General features: G+C 49.1%; 1 protein-coding gene across 3 annotated transcripts in view; it reads right to left on the bottom strand.

Moving 5' to 3' along the window:
• CACNA1A (calcium voltage-gated channel subunit alpha1 A) overlaps positions 1-15,953 on the bottom strand; it is a 224,630-nt gene that overhangs the window by 96,515 nt on the left and 112,162 nt on the right. The gene's annotated exons all lie outside the window — the stretch shown is intronic.

Below are 15,953 nucleotides of genomic sequence, written 5' to 3'. Positions count from 1 at the left end.
GCTCACAGCAACCTCAGACTCCTGGGCTCAAGGGATCCTCCTGTCTCAGCCTCCCGAGTAGCTGGGACTACAGGCATGCACCACCATGCCCGGCTAATTTTTTCTATATATATTTTTAGCTGTCCATATAATTTCTTTCTATTTTTAGTAGAGATGGGGTCTCGCTCTTGCTCAGGCTGGTCTCGAACTCCTGAGCTCAAACGATCCGCCCACCTCGGCCTCCCAGAGTGCTAGGATTACAGGCGTGAGCCACCGCGCCCGGCCAAAAAAAGTTTTACTTTCTTAATTTAAAAGTCAACTTTACCTTAAAAAGGAAGGACATTCTGCAATGTGGATGCACCTTGAGGACAATATGTGAAGTGAAATAAACCAATCACAAAAGGGCAAACACTGTGTGATTCCGTTTATAGCGCCCTAGAGTTGTCAAAGGCACAGAGACAGAAAGTAGAAAGGTGGGTGCCAGGGGCTGGGCAGGGAGACAGGGAGCTAGTGTTTAATAGGCACAGAGTTCCAGGTGGGGAGATGGAAAAGTTCGGAGGACGGACGGTGGTGATGGTTGTACAACAACGTGAATGTGCCTCATGCTACAGAACTGTGCACTTAAAAATGGTCAAGATGGTAAATTTTATGTTATACATATTTTGCCATGATAAAAAAACATGCGAAATAAAACCACCACCGCCACCAACGAAAAAGTCAGCCTTAATCACAGACACAGACAGGTCCTGGGGACAATGACTGTGCCAGCCCCCAGTCCGCACCCTGTTCTAACAAGCCCAAAGGTTCCAAATGCTTTGCTCCTAGAAGTTTCTGGGAGAAAGAACGGACTCGGTGGAACACGGCTGGACAGAAGACAGGGCTGTGCTTTGTGCCTCTCTGCTCTGTCGCTGTGGCGGCTGAGGGCTTCTCGTTCCCATTTCTCAGGGCTAAATATAGCCCCGGGAGCAAAAGCCTGCACTGGCCGGCGGCAGGCAAACTCCGTGCTGTCACGAGGTGCAGGCTCAGATGATAGGGACAGAGCGGGGGTGGGGGGAGGGGCAGGACCAAACAGGGAGAAGCAGCGAAGGTCTCTCCGTGCCAAGGCAGTCCCTTCATCTCAGACACTACCAGCAAGACCTGCGTCAGCCCACACCCCGGCTCCAGGACAGGCTTAGGGGTCTTTGGCCATGTGACATGCTGTCGAGCAACTTAACAGACACCTGGCGTGGCAGGGGTGCTGGCCTACTTGAACTCATTGAATCCTCTCATGAACCCAAAGAGGCAGTCACATAATCATTCCCATCCTCCCAGGTGGGGAAACTGAGGCACAGAAAAGTTAAAGTCACCCGCCCATGGCCCTGTTGTGGGTTGTACTGAGTGTCCCTCAAAAGATGTACTGCAGTCCTACCTGGTACCTGTGAATTGGAAATAGGGGTCTTTGCAGCTGTAATTAAGCTAAGATGAAGTCATTTGAGTAGGCCCTCCTCCTATAGGACTGGTGTCTTTATAAAAAGGGGAAATTGGGATGTAGAGACAGCTTTGCACACAGGAGGAAGGCCGTGTGGGTGAAAGCAGAGATCAGGGCGATGTGTCTACAAGCCAAGGAACACCAAAGACTGTTGGCAAACCGCCAGAAGCTAGGAGAGAGGTGAGAAAGGGTCACATGGCCCAGCTGACGCCTTAGTGGTCCACAAATTTCCGGCCTCTGAACTGAGAGAGAGAGAGAGAGAGAGTAAATTTCTGTTGTTTTAAGCCACTCAGTTCATGGTACTTTGTTACGGCAGCTACAAATACAGTCACCAAGCTCCTAAATGGCAGAGGTCCCCCCCTATGCACTCTTCCAGCCGCCTAGCTTCCCACCGGTTCCTTGCACACGCCAAGCACAGTCCTACCTCAGGGCCTTTGCGCAGGTTCTTTGCCCTGCCTGGGATGCTCTTCTCTGAGATTGCTACAAGATTCCTCCCTCACCTACTTAAGGTCTTTGTCCAAATGCCACCTTGTTTTTTTTTTTTTTTTTTTTGAGGCAGGGTCTTGCTCTGTCACCCTGGGTAGAGTGCAGTGGTGTGATCACAGCTCACTGCAGCCTCAGACTCCTGGGCTCAAGAGATCCTCCTGCCTCAGCCTCCCAAGTAGCTGGGACTACAGGTGTGCACCACCACACCTGACTAATTTTTCTATTTGTAGTAGAGATGGGGTCTTGCTCTTGCTCAGGCTGGTCTCGTCCTCCTGGGCTCAAGCGATCCTTCCGCCTCAGCCTCCCAAAGTGCTAGGATTACAGGCGTGAGCCACTGCGCCCGGCCAAATGCCACTTTCTTAGAGAGGTCTCCGTTCATGGCCCTTTACGATCACACCCCTCCTTTCAGATCTCCTTTTCCTGTTCTATTTTTTCTTTAGCACTTCACCACCTACATACTTTACTTATTTCCTTCCCTTGCTTGCTCTTGTCCATCTAGATGGAATGTCCATTCCACAATGGGCAAGAGCTTTTGTCCTTTTTGTTCCCTCCCATAACCCCAGTCCCTAGCACAACATCTGGCACGCAGAGGGTGCTCAACCAGTGTTTGCTGAATGACTGAATGAGAGCCCCCCCCCGCCAAGTTCCCTGCACAGCCCACACCCTCAACCCCAAGCCAAGCTCCCTCCTGCTCTCCCCTGCACCTTCCTCCCTGGGGACTGGGGTTCTGCTGCCTGATTTTAGAGGCACTTTTTCCTCTTTCAAGCCTATTCAATTATTCATTTCCATACCCTGGATTCAACAGTTCACAGCGAAGAAGTTGGCGGACGGTTGGGTGCAGCTTTTGACTAGGAGGTGGGCTTTCCCTGGGTGTTGGGGTGTGTGTGTGTGCGCTCTGGAGCAAAATGGGGAATAAATTTCCTAAGCAGAGAGACTGGAGATGCCGTGGCTGCTCCGTGACAGTTCAGCAGCACAGGTGGGGGATACGAATCCCCCCTTCTGGTTGTCATCTCCTTGGCAATTTGAGTTAAGGGCGGGTGTGCTCATGAGTGTGGCTTCGGGGAGGGTTTGGGGGAGGGCAGCTGGCTTCCCGTGTTAAATTCATTAATGATACCGGGAAGGACGTGCTCTAATGATCGCCTTGTCTTTCCTCCAAAGGCTCCAAGAGTTCCGCTGCCGGGAACGCTACTCCCATTAGTGCTGTAATCAAATATTTCCGGAGACGTGGCGGGATGGCCCTTCCTGGTCGCCTTGTGGTTGGCCAAGGGACACATGGTGGGTCCTGGCCAATGAGGATTAAGTGGAAATAGCTGGTGCCGTTTGGGGGCCAGGACATTGAACTTTCAGACCCTCCAAGGCTCTTTTTTTCTGGAACAGCAGTGGCAACATTATGGGTGATTAGCTAGGTCCTGAGTGACTACACTGAGGACAGTCCCCTTCTCCCCGGCTGCCCACCTGCACCATTTCAGCATGAGGAAGAAATACATTTGTTGTTAGAACCACAGAGGCTTTGGGGGATGTTTATTACCGCAGCGTAACGATCTGTCCTCACTGATACACCTTGATATCTCTAGGGTTTGCTTCTTCACTTCCTCCAGGGTCTTTCTTAAATGGCACCTTCTCATTTACTTTTATACAGAGCACACGAGGCAGCGGGGAAGAGAGTGTCTCCTGCACGTCCGAGGGAGAATCGATACCCCAAAAGATCAAGTTTAAGCTCACAGTGAGCCAGTTTCCATTCTCTGAGCCTCAGCCTGAAGCCCCTTCTCTCTGAGGTCTCGGCCGATTCCTTGTCATACCTCGGCCTTAGAGTCACTGTGCCCCCCATAGAGACACCCTCCCCGGTCTCCCAGTTAAAAGAGCTTGCCCTGTCCTACAGCTTGGCCAGGCATCTCATTCTCTTCCCAGCAGATTCCGCTCTCCGAATCGTCTTGTTGGTTTACCCATTTCAAGATTGTCAGCTGGAACGTCAGCTCTCCCAGGGGAGGGACTTTTCCTGTCCTAATCCCCAGAACAGCCCTGGGCACAAAGTAGGTGCTCACTAAAGCATCAGTTGGATGGAGAAAACCCGTCCCTGTTGGAAGATCGTTTAAGTAATACCAACAACAGGAAATGTATTTGTCCCACGTCCAGGTGATTGGGCTATTTCCCTGGGAATATAAAGGCAGGAGGTGGAACCATAGTCACACTAGCAGAGCTCTGTTGGGCAGACAAAATACTCCCCACACCTTACATCTCCCAATTCCTGCAGCCTCCGTGCCCAGTGGGTAGGGAAACTGAGGCTGAGAGAGGCGTTGCGATTTGCCTGGATCACACAGGGTGTGATGGCACGGCTGGGACTAGACCTGCCATTCTGGCTTACAACTGACCCCTATTTTCTACTCACCCCTTCTCTGCACTTGCACAGTATTTTATGTTTATAACGATTGGCCTGAGAGAGCCTTAAGGGCAAGGGAAGATACTGGTTTATTGCAGTATTGCCAGGGGTGCTTGGCACTTAGTAAGTGCTCAATAAATACTCATCAAACAAATTAATGGCCGAGTCCCAGCAAAATCCTTAAGTGCCTTTTGTTTTATGGTTTATTTTCTTCTATTTTTTTGAGCATGGTTCATTCAGAAAAAATATACAGGATGTTAAAAAAAGAAAACCCAAATTCAGCTCAGGAGAACACCCAATTCCCCAGTGTATGGGATAAAAGTGGGGTGGATTTGACCATGAAAAAGCCAAAGTCTGATGGTGGCCACGAGAGAGACTGCGTGTCCCAGTTTGTACCCGTTATAGATCATGTCTTGCCTGTTCATTATTTTTTGAGTCCTCTTTTCCCCTTTCACTCTCTCAACTGTCCTGGTTTGGATGATAAATTATTTGGGCTGTCTGCCCATGAAGTCTCCTGTGGCCTCCCCTGTCATTCTCTCCTCCCTCACCCTCACTCACTCCCCTCCAGCCACCTGGGCAGCTTTGCTTTTCCTCACACAGCAGGAACACTCCTGCCTCAGGGCCTTTGCACTGGCTGTTCCATCTGCCTAGGTTACCCTTCCCTGGGGATACCAGCTTGGCTCTCCTTCCCCCTCTTTCATGATTTTTTCTTTTTTCTTTATTGTATCTATTTATATATTTTTAATTTTTTTATTGATATACAATAGATGTACATATTTTCAGGGTCCATGTGATAATTTAATGCATTCATACAGTTTGTTTCATCTGGTCTTACTGGAAGGATTACAACCTTTCACCTTGACAATCTATAACCCCTGTAACTGCTCTGTTCTCTTCTGAACTCTCACCATCCTCCAACACCACCTCTAAGGAAGGGGTCAGCAAACTACAGCCCATGGGTGAGCCACCTGTTTTAGGAAACTTCAGTTTGACTGGTGCAGAGCCATGCTCATTCACTTTTTTTTTTTTTGTGGAGATAGGATCTTGCTCTGTTGCCCAGGCTGGGGAGTAGTGGCATCATCATAGCTCACTGCAGCTTCTAACTCCTGGGCTCAAGCCATCCTCCTGCCTCAGCCTCCTGAATAGCTGGGACTACAGACGTGTGCCCTCACGCCTGGCTAATTTTTCTATTTTTTGTACAGATAGGGTCTCACTATTGCCCAGGCTGGTCATGAACACTTGGGTTCAAGCAATCTTCCCGCTGTAGCCTCCCAAGGTGCTAGGATTACAGGCGTGAGCCACCGTGCCCGGCCTCATTCACTTAAGTGTTTCTTTGTGGTTGCTTTGCGCTATGACAACAGACTGAGTAGATGCAACAGAGACTGCATGGCCCACAAAGCCTAAAATATTTAATGTCTACTGTCTGTCCTTTAGCTCATTGATCATGGGTTTTCTCCACTAACACGTCAATTCCTTGGGGCCTAGAAGAGTGCCTGTATACAGTAGGCATTCAATGAATGAGTGAGCTCCAGTGCCCCAAAGTCGAATGCTTTGATGCTGGCCAAGACAAACATGTATGAGGCTTAGTTCAAAAATCAGTTCCAGGTCAGGCACGGTGGCGCACACCTGCAATCCCAGCACTCTGGGAGGCCAAGGCAGGAGGACTGCTTGAGGACAGGACTTCGAGACCAGCCTGGACAACCAAGTAAGACCCCTGTCTTTACAAAAAAAATAATTTAAGAAAAATTAGCCAGGCATGGTGTTGTGCCCCTGTAATCCCAACTACTTGGGAGGCTGAGGCAGAAGGATTGCTTGAGCCCAGGAGTTGGAGGCTGCAGTCAGCTATGATGAGGCCACTGTACTCCAGCCTGGGTGACAGAGCAAGACCCTTTCTCTACCAAAAAAAAAAAAAAAAAAAAAGTCAGTTCCAAAACCCATTAGTGACCACTTGCCAATGGACATGCATTTGTGAACATCAACTAAGCATAGTTTTGCTACTTTCCTAATTGAGATTAATCAAGAGAGAGAAATAGAGAGAAAGAGAAATTCACAGAGAAAAGTACAAAGAAGGGAGACGGAGAGGGAGAGAGAGAAGGAGGTGGGGGGTGGAGGGGGAGAGAGAGAGAGAGAGAGAGAGAGAGAGAGAAAACACATGCAAGAATGAAAGAGACAAAGAGAGAGTCAGAGAGAGGAGGATGAGGGCAATGAATAGTGCCCAGCACTGGGTTCAAATCCCGACTTTGTCACTCTTGCCTAGGGGACCTTGGCAAGTCATTTCACCCCCGTGAGCCTCAGTTTCCTCATCTGGAGGGGGAGCTGAAGATATCTCCCCCCACAAGGTTATTTTATGGATCAATAGACACGCAAGGCAGAGGCCAGGTACACACAGAAGTGCCCAGCAATTGGCAGCCAAAGATTAACACAAGGCGTCGTGGTCCTGCTAGGACCCCCTTCTTGGTCATAAAGGGTCCAGGCCAGGGACCCTCGCCTGTCTGCCTCTCCTCCCTGGGAGCAACTGAGAGGGAGAGAGAGAGAGAGTAGGTCCTGTCACCCACACAGCGACCCCAATCTGCCTCAGCCCAGCTGGAGAAGAGGGCGTTGGGGACCTTCTCCTGTGTGGGGTGGAGGCAATTTTTGGCTTTTCTGAGCTGTGCGGGGCACATATGGTGAGGGGGTCCCTGTGAAATGGGACCACCTGTCACTAGAGCAACACAGAGCCAGCGAGCTCTTGTCTCCAGCAAACAGCCTCAGCAGTGATCATGGGGTTTCCCATCCCACCCCCTCGAGCCCAGAGAACTGGCCCTCCATCCCGCTGGCCGTAGGAGGCTGTAAAATGGCAGGATCCGAGGGAGCTGATATTAAGTCAGAAAGAACTGGGTTCTGACCCTAAATCTGACCCTCAGTTTCTTCATCTGCAAAATGGGGATATTCAAGGGCTTGCCTCAGTGGGTTTCACCATCAAGGAATCATGGGCTGATGCCCGGGGAAGCACCCAGGAGCAGGCAGCACAGGGGAAGCAGCTGATTGTTCATCACGATTCTGAAGGCTGCCCATGGCCCGCTCAGGCCTGGGAAAGTTTGGAGGGGGGGGCTGTCCAGTGGGCACGGGAGCCCTGTGGGTCCCCTGGAGGCTCCAAGTCAGGGGCAGAGATGGGCTGTGTCAACTGAGGTTTGTTTTATAGCAGTTAGACGTTAGTTGGACCTCACTTTTGGCACAGAATTTCCTGTAAACCTGCATTAGTAGCCCTGAGGCATGGACAGACATTCACTCCCATACCGGAGCCGTGAGGGAACAGGTTCACCTCAATGTCCAGCCAGTACCCTAGTCCTCCATCCTCAGGAGGATGTTATAAATCCCCCCTGCTTTTTTTTTTTTTTAAGAGATAAGAGTCACGCTCTATTGCCCTAGGCTGGAGTGCATTGGTGTCTTCGTAACTCACCGCAGCCTCGAACTCCTGGGCTCAAGTGACCCTCCTGTCTCAGCCTCCTAAAGAGGGCTTGGCATCCTGGGCACTACTGAATTTTAGGCTGGGTAACTGGTTGCGGTAGGGGCTGGACCAGACGCTGACAATGAGAACTTTGGTTACCTGTAAAACTGTCACCTCCTCTGAGGGTTTTTCTAGCCACAGTAACTGCAGAAGCCACTTGTGAGATTCCCTTAGTCTCAGCTGGTGGGGGTCAGGAGGAATCTTTGGGGGTTTGAAGATAGAATTCAGGAAGTCCATGAATTTGGAGAGAAAATAGTTACCCCTGTATTTCCTCTCATTCCCACCGGAAGTGGGGCATTTTCTTCCATTATAAAGGGAGGTGGCAAGCTGCAGCAGTCTAGGCAGAACTGGTGACACCCGTCACCAAGAGAAATCACATATATCGTTCACAGACACCATGTAAAGTCTTTTAATCTTAGCACTCCCATAAAATTATGGTATTTATCTGACCTGCCCCTGGGTCTTGTCACTGATATGTTATCAAAGATCACATCTCTCTTAAACTATGTCATAAATTCTCCCTCTTTTTTAAGAGATAAAGTTGTGCTCTGTTGTCCTAGGGTGGAGGGCAGTGGTGTCTTCATAGCTCACTGCAGCCTCCAACTCCTGGGCTCAAGCGATCCTCCTGCTTCAGCCTCCCCAGTAGCTGGGACTACAGGCATATGCCACCATGCTTGGCTAATTTTTAAAAACATTTTTTCATAGAGATGGGGTCTTGCAATGCTGCCCAGGCTGGTCTTGAACTCTTGAGCTCAAGCGATCCTCCTGCCTCGACCTTCCAAAGTGCCGGGATTACAGGTGTGCGACATCCCACCTTGCCATGAATCTTTCACAAAAAAAAAATTCTGATAACAATCTCAATACATCTGTCTTCCTCCAACACATCATGCCTTTTATTTATAACTTTAAAATCATGGCTCAAAAACGTTAAGAACCTGTGAGGTAGTGGACGCTCCTATTTCTGCTCTTCCAACTTCTCTGCCTCAGACTTTAGTGAGAGTTTTAAGAAATTGTTCCTCAAAAAATTACCTCCCAGCCGGGCGCGGTGGCTCACGCCTGTAATCCTAGCACTCTGGGAGGCCGAGGCGGGTGGATCGCCGGAGGTCAGGAGTTCAAGACCAGCCTGAGCAAGAGCGAGACCCCGTCTCTACTAAAAATAGAAAGAAATTATATGGACAACTAAACTATATATATACAAAAAATTAGCCAGGCATGGTGGCGCATGCCTGTAATCCCAGCTACTCGGGAGGCTGAGGCAGGAGGATTGCTTAAGCCCAGGAGTTTGAGGTTGCTGTGAGCTAGGCTGACGCCACGGCACTCACTCTAGCCCGGGCAACAGAGTGAGACTCTGTCTCAAAAAAAAAAAAAAAAAAAAATTACCTCCCCTCACTCTTTTTCTCTTTCCCTCCCTCCATCCCCTCCTCCCATTCCCTTTCCCCATCTCTATCTCACTGGGACCAGCTCAGGGCACAGAGAGGAAGAAATCACAGGGCTTATATCCTGGTACTCCGCTGCCTGGCTAGGTGACCTCAGGCAGGTCTCTTGACATGTCTGAGTCTTATTTGTAAAACGGGGACTAATAATCTCTCCTTCACAGGTTTTTTTAAAAAACGAAACTCCAGACTTTATTTGGATCGTATTTGTTTTGCTATTAATGTCCCCCTTTCCATTGCAGGGTCCCACATCGCCTACAGTTGGCATGTCTTAGTTTGCTCATCTGTGACCGTTTCTCAGCCTTTCGTTGTTTTATCTTGACCTTGACAGTCTCCAAGGTATCTTATCTTGCAACATAGCAAGACCTCATCCCTATAAAAAATTTTTCTTAAAAATTAGCTGGGCGTAGTGGTGCATGCCTTTAGTCCCAGCTACTCAGGAAGCTAAGTCGGGAGGATCGCTTGAGGCAAGAAGTTCGAGACCAGCCTGGACAACACAGCAAGACCCCATTTTTACAAAAAATAAAAAAATCAGCTGGGTGTGATGATGCATGCTTGTAGTCCCAACTACTTGGGAGGATGAGGCAGGAGGATCGTTTGAGCCCAGGAGTCTGAGGTTGCTGTGAGCTATGATGACACCATTGTACTCTAGCCTGGGTGACAGACTGAGACTCTGTCTCTAAAAAATAATAACAACAGTAAAAGAAAATAATAAATGGAGTTTTCTGTAAGGAAGATTTACCTCTTATTCATTTATCTTGTGCATTTAATAATAAAATAATAAGAGCGATCATTTATTGTTGATATATTAATCCATTAATCAACCATTTATTTATTTTGGTGTAGACTCTCTCTGGACAGATTATGTAAGATTAAGACACCCAGAACACTGGGTGCCCAAGTAACGTTCATTCCCTTCCCTTCCTCTCTGTCTCCTGGTCTAGGAATGACCAAAAATCTTTTTTTCCTCCTAAACACAGAACAAGTTTCAATACTTCTCCTGATTATAAAGGTAAATTGTGGCCAGTTATGGTGGCTCACGCTTGTAATCCCAACACTTTGGGAGCCCGAGGTGGGAGGATTGCTCGAGGCCAGGAAGACCAGCATGGGCAACATACTGAGACCCCATCTCTACAAAAAATAAGAAAAATCAGCCAGGTGTGGTGGTATGTGCCTGTAGTCCCGGCTACTCAGGAGGCTGAGGAGGGAGGATCGCTTGAGCCCAGGAATGTGAGGTTGCAGTGAGCTATAATGATGACACTGCACACCAGCCTGGGTGACAGAGTGAGACCCTGTCTCAAAAAAAAAAAAAAAAAAAAAAAAAGAAAAAAAGGAAAGAAAGAAAGAAAAAGAAAAAAGGAAAAAAAAAGTAAATTGTACTCATGGTAGAAAAATTTGACGGTGCACAGGAGTATGGGGAAAATAAAGATTCCTGAATCTCACTACTCAAAGGCCACCCAGGTACAGTGTCTTCCAGGTTTTTTTTTCCTTTGCTTACATTTTGGTATTTATACACTTGAGATCACAAGGCTCACCTTTCCTTAATTCCTTTTTCAAAATTCACTTCTCCCACTCATCATTGTGTGGTGAGCATTTCCCTGTCTCCTTAATATTCTCCTAGCACATGATCTTTAATGACTACATAATATACCATCATATGGAGAGACCATAAGGTATGGAACCAATTCCCTGTTGTCAGGCTTTCAGTGGCTTCCAGTTTTGTTCTGATTTTATAAATAACTCTGGGATGCACATCCTGATATAAACCTTCGACAGCATCATTAATTAGTCGAGGTTAGGATTTCTTCAAAAGACACTTAAACCAGGATGCCGAGGACAAAAGAAAAGAAACAAATCTAAAATCTGGAAGGGAACCAAAGCCATCATGTAGTTGAGTTGCACCTGTTCTCCCTGCTGGGAACGTTCTTCCACAAACACCTGCCTGGTTCTCTTCTTCTCTGCTAGAACGTCACCTCTGCCGAGGAGCCCTCCCTGATTGCCTGACCTACACTAGCCCCCCACCACCCATCATATGTCCTCTTGTACAGCTTTTATTCCCACTGGGCTTCCCACAGTATGCATTTGCTTACTGCATTTGCTCAGTGTCTCTCGCTTCCTGGGTGGTTTATTATTTATGGTGTTTACTGTTTGTGTCTGTCTCCCCTACCAGGGTGGGGACTTTAGTCTGTTGTCTTCATTGTAGCATCCCTGATCACCTAAACATGGCCAGGCATACACAATAGGTGCTCAATAAATAATGACTGAATAAATGAATGGATTTGAATGATACTAAGAGGAGAGATGAGATGCTAGGATTTTATTTTTGGAGATTTCCATTTTATTTATTTATTTATTTGAGACACAGTCTCACTCTGTCACCCAGGCTAGAGTGCCCTGGCGTCAGCCTAGCTCACTGCAACCTGAAACTCCTGGGCTCAAGCAATCCTCCCGCCTCAGCCTCCCGAGTAGCTGGGACTACAGGTGCGCACCACCATGCCTGGCTAATTTTTCTATTTTTAGTAGAGATGGGGCCTCACTCTTGCTCAGGCTGGTCTTGAACCCCTGACCTCAATCAATCCTCCTGCCTCGGCCTCAGAGAGTGCTAGGATTGCAGGCTGGAGCCAGCGTGCCCGGCTGTGATGCCAGGATCTTGGAGTGCTGCCCACCCAGATGGGTGACCTCCACTGGGCATCTGTGCCCAGGGATTCCAAGTTGCTTGGAGCAGGTGGGTCTGGACTTTCCGTGGGTCTCAACCTATGGGCTTGTTCAGAATTGAGTAACAGAGTTGGCTGTTGACACCACGCCCACGGGCCTCCGCTCTCGCACCCATCACGGGGCACAAAGATTCCAGACATCGTGCCTGCCTGTGGCCAAAGAGAGTGAGATACTAGGACCAGCCCGGGCAGGCTAGCAGATGGCTGCCCCCAAGAGTCCCTAAAAGCAACAGCTCTGTCCTGCCAAGCAGAAACTCAAAGATTTAGCCCCTACACCCTGGCACTGAGAAACCCTACTGGTTGTGTGGGTAGAGGAGGGAGGGGTTATCTTAATTTTGGAAACCCCCAGACAAGGGTTCTTGAGCAAGTAGTTTATTGGGGGGGGGTTATAAATGGAATTGTGTCTCCCCTTCCCCCAAAATATGTTGAAATTCTAACCCAAGTACCTCAGAATGTGACCTTATTTGGAAATAGGGTCACTGCAAATATAATTAGTTACATAAGATGAGGCCAGGCGCAGTGGCTCATGCCTGGAATCCCAGCACTCTGGGAGGCTGAGGCAGGAGGATCGCTTGAGCCCAGGAGTTGGAGGCTGCAGTGAGCTATGATGACGCCACTGCACTCCACCCCGGTGACAGAGTGAGACTGCATCTCAAAAATAAAAAAATAAATAAATAAACAAGATGCGGTCATGCTGGAGTAGGTTGGGCCCGAATCCAGCATGACTGATGTCATTCTAAGAAGGAGGAGGAGAGACACAGAGACACACGAACGGAGGGTGCCGTGTGATGCCAGGACTGGGGTGGCGGACGCAGGTCCTGCAAGTCTAGGCACAGCGAGGATTGCTGGCAACCGCCAGAAGCCAGGGCGAGGCAAGGAAAGATTCTCTCCTGGAGCCTTTGCAGGGAGCATGTGGCTCTGCTGTCATCCTGAGCGTGGACTGCCCCAGAACTGTGCGACAATAAATTTGTGTTGTTTGAAGCCACCCAGTTGGGGGCACTTTGTCCCAGCATCCCCAGGATCCAGGAGTTGATCCCAGGAAGCCCCAGGCAGGGCAGGGAAGGCGTGTTGGTGAGCAGGTTACTTCTGTGGGTAGCTGAAGCCCAATGCCACTGGGGAGACGCAGGGCAGGGGAGGGAGCTGGGGCATTTATCCACCGACTCCTCCAAGCTTGGGTTCCTGGCTCTTCCAAGGGGTGCCCCGCCTTGTCAGACGTGGCCACAGCAGTCTGGGGGAGAGGCAGAGAGTGGCAGGCGATCACAGCGGAAACCCCCATTCTCAAAGAGTTTCTGGTCTAGGTTTTCCCAACAGAAACCTCTTGACATTTGGGTTCGGCTCATTCTCGGTAGCGGAGGCCGTGCTGTGCATCGTAGGATGTTGAGCACCGTCCCTGCTCTCTGCCCACCAGATGCCAGGAGCAATCTCCTCCCCATCCAGTCGTGACAGCCAAAAACGTCTGTGGATGCTGCCTAGGTCCACTGAGGGCAAAAGCCATCCCCTGGTGAGAGGCTGTGCTCCGGGTATAAATTAGGGCCAGATCGCTGCTCCGGTTCCTACCCAAAGGACAAGAGTGGGCTGTAAATGCCTGGAAAGTGCTGGAAAGCTGCTCTGAGTGAGGGGCAATTAGCAGTGGGGCCAGGGCGGGGGATAAAGTACGACCCCACAGCTCACTCTGCTTCCTCAGGCACTGCTGGAGTTGTTATGATGAAAAATTCATGTATATTTCTAAAAGGAACATCATTTGGATTGTGGGGGTGGAGGATGTGGCTTACACAGAGGTCACCTGGGGCCAGGCTGTGTTCTAAGTGCTTCATGTGCAGCCACCTCGCTCAGTCCTCGAGTCCTGTTAGGTAGGATTGTGCTTCTCTCTTCTCCCCATTTTGCACATGTGGACATGGAGGTGCAGAGAGGCCAAGTAACTTGCCCGAGGTTGCACAGCAAGGAAGTGGTGAAGTTGGGAGGAACCCAGGCAGGCTGATGCCTGATTGAGTCTGTGCTCTTAACCACTTAGCTTGCTTCTCCACCGGTGGCTCAGCTCTAAGCTGAGAGGCTTTCAGGGCAAACAGCCCTTGGATGGTGGTGTTTGACTATAGAACCCTCTGGAAATTCATGGTCCTGCTCACACTTCCTGCATCTTACTCTGAGCCCCCAGATCCTTTCTCTTGATGTCCAACCCTGTGACACATCTCCTTTCTATGTTCACAATTTTCCCAGTTTCTCTACTTCCATTCTCTCTCTGAGTTCTCTAACCTTCGCTGTTTTCTACTGTTTCCTTCCCAGGAGGGTTCATTTCCTGCTGAAGCCTCCTTTCACACCAGCCTCGCAAAGTAAAAACCTAGAACCCATGAAAATTCCCCAGCGAGCTTTGGCCACCTGGGTGTAACTCTTTGCCCACACTGTCTGCAGGTGACCCAAGAGAGGACTTGAGCTTGGAACTGCTGTCTGTTCCCAGAAACGCTATGCTCAGGTGAGGTCTTCATGCAAAGTAGACCACCATGTGCCTTCCCCACACCCTTTATGCCTCTCAATAAACTATCATAATCACGTAGAAATCTATGTTGTCTACGATATGAACGACACTCTTGAGATTCAGTAACTTGTGCAGTGCGTGACACATACAACTGTTCATGTGCCTCCTTTTGCTGCCTACTCGCAAGCTGCACTCTCAACCTCAACCTAAAATGGGCCACTGATAAAAAAGGATTAGTTCTTGTAAATCCGTACCCCGCCCCCAATTTGGGATTTCTTAAGGAACATGGGGACCAGGGGGAGAGTTCAGCTTCTCTATGTACAGGAGAAAGCCAGATATTGCTCCCTGAGCAGGTGAGGCCCTAGCCCAACCTTAACTGGCAATTTCAGCCCTTAAGGTAGGCAAAAGGAGACCTCCACGAGCCAACAGAGGGGTGTGTGTGTGTAGCAGCGCCACACACACCGCTGACAGGTTACTGGCTTGGGGCCATCTCACCTTGGGAGCCTCTCACCTGGGGAAGGTGTACAGTGTTGAGGGCGGAAGGGGCTTTAAAACCTGTACATCAAAATATCTATCAAAATTATAAATGTATTTAGTCTTTGACCTTGCAATCCTACTTCTGGGAATAGTCACCCCCCCATCCTCCAGTTCTGTCTGCAAAAGTATGAAAAGAGGTACATGCAACATGGCTTGTAGCAGCATCATGTTTGATGTCGGTGGACAAGAAACCATCCAAGCATCTCTCCCAAGGGGACTGACTAAATAAACTACAAGCAGACACACAACAGAATATTACGCAGCTGTACAAAAGATTGAGGAGACTCCGTATGTCCTACAATGGAAAGGTCTCTAGAAGATGCTGTTATGAGAGAGAAAAAAAAAAATCAAAGACTGGAACAGCCTGTTGAGGACATTGTCCTTTGGTATAAGAAAGAGGGGGAGGATACAGATTTGATTATGCTGGTATCTGCATAAATAAACACCAGAAGGACAGTCAAAGGAACTGAAGGGATTGCATAAAGGAAATACAGTGGGATGGAGGGAGGGACGGGTGTATTTCTTTTCAGATACGTCTCCAACATTTTCAAGATCTAGGACAAGAGTACTAACGGAGACCACACACTATGTGTAAATATTTTAAAGCTAACTAAATAAAACATGCTTTATGCTTGCACTTTACAAACACACTTTCCTGAACACTCAGAAGGTCAGAGTGGAATTTAGTATCTGGACATCTGCACTGGGCCAAGGTGTGGGGAGAGCCGGCCCTGCTCCCTTTTCTTCCCACTCACAGCTCTGTCCTGCTGGAGGGGGCTCCATGCACACATGCGGACATTCCGGCGTGCATGTCCAAGCTCCAGCTACATTTGTGCCCACAGCTACCCCTCCGACACCTTGGCCCTCACGGGGGTATAAACAGACCCACAGAAGAATCTCATGCAAGTCCACGGAATCTGGGCTTGGGCTTGGGCAGGGAATTCCAGGATCCTGGATAATCCAAAGTGTTATCTAGAAAATGGGGCACGAGCTCCTGGTAGA

The sequence above is a fragment of the Eulemur rufifrons genome, chromosome 2 (genome assembly GCF_041146395.1).
Source record: "Eulemur rufifrons isolate Redbay chromosome 2, OSU_ERuf_1, whole genome shotgun sequence".
Classification (NCBI taxonomy): Eukaryota; Metazoa; Chordata; class Mammalia; order Primates; family Lemuridae; genus Eulemur; species Eulemur rufifrons.
The sequence above is the reverse complement of the archived record's forward strand: the minus strand, read 5'-3'. Positions and strand labels throughout refer to the sequence as shown.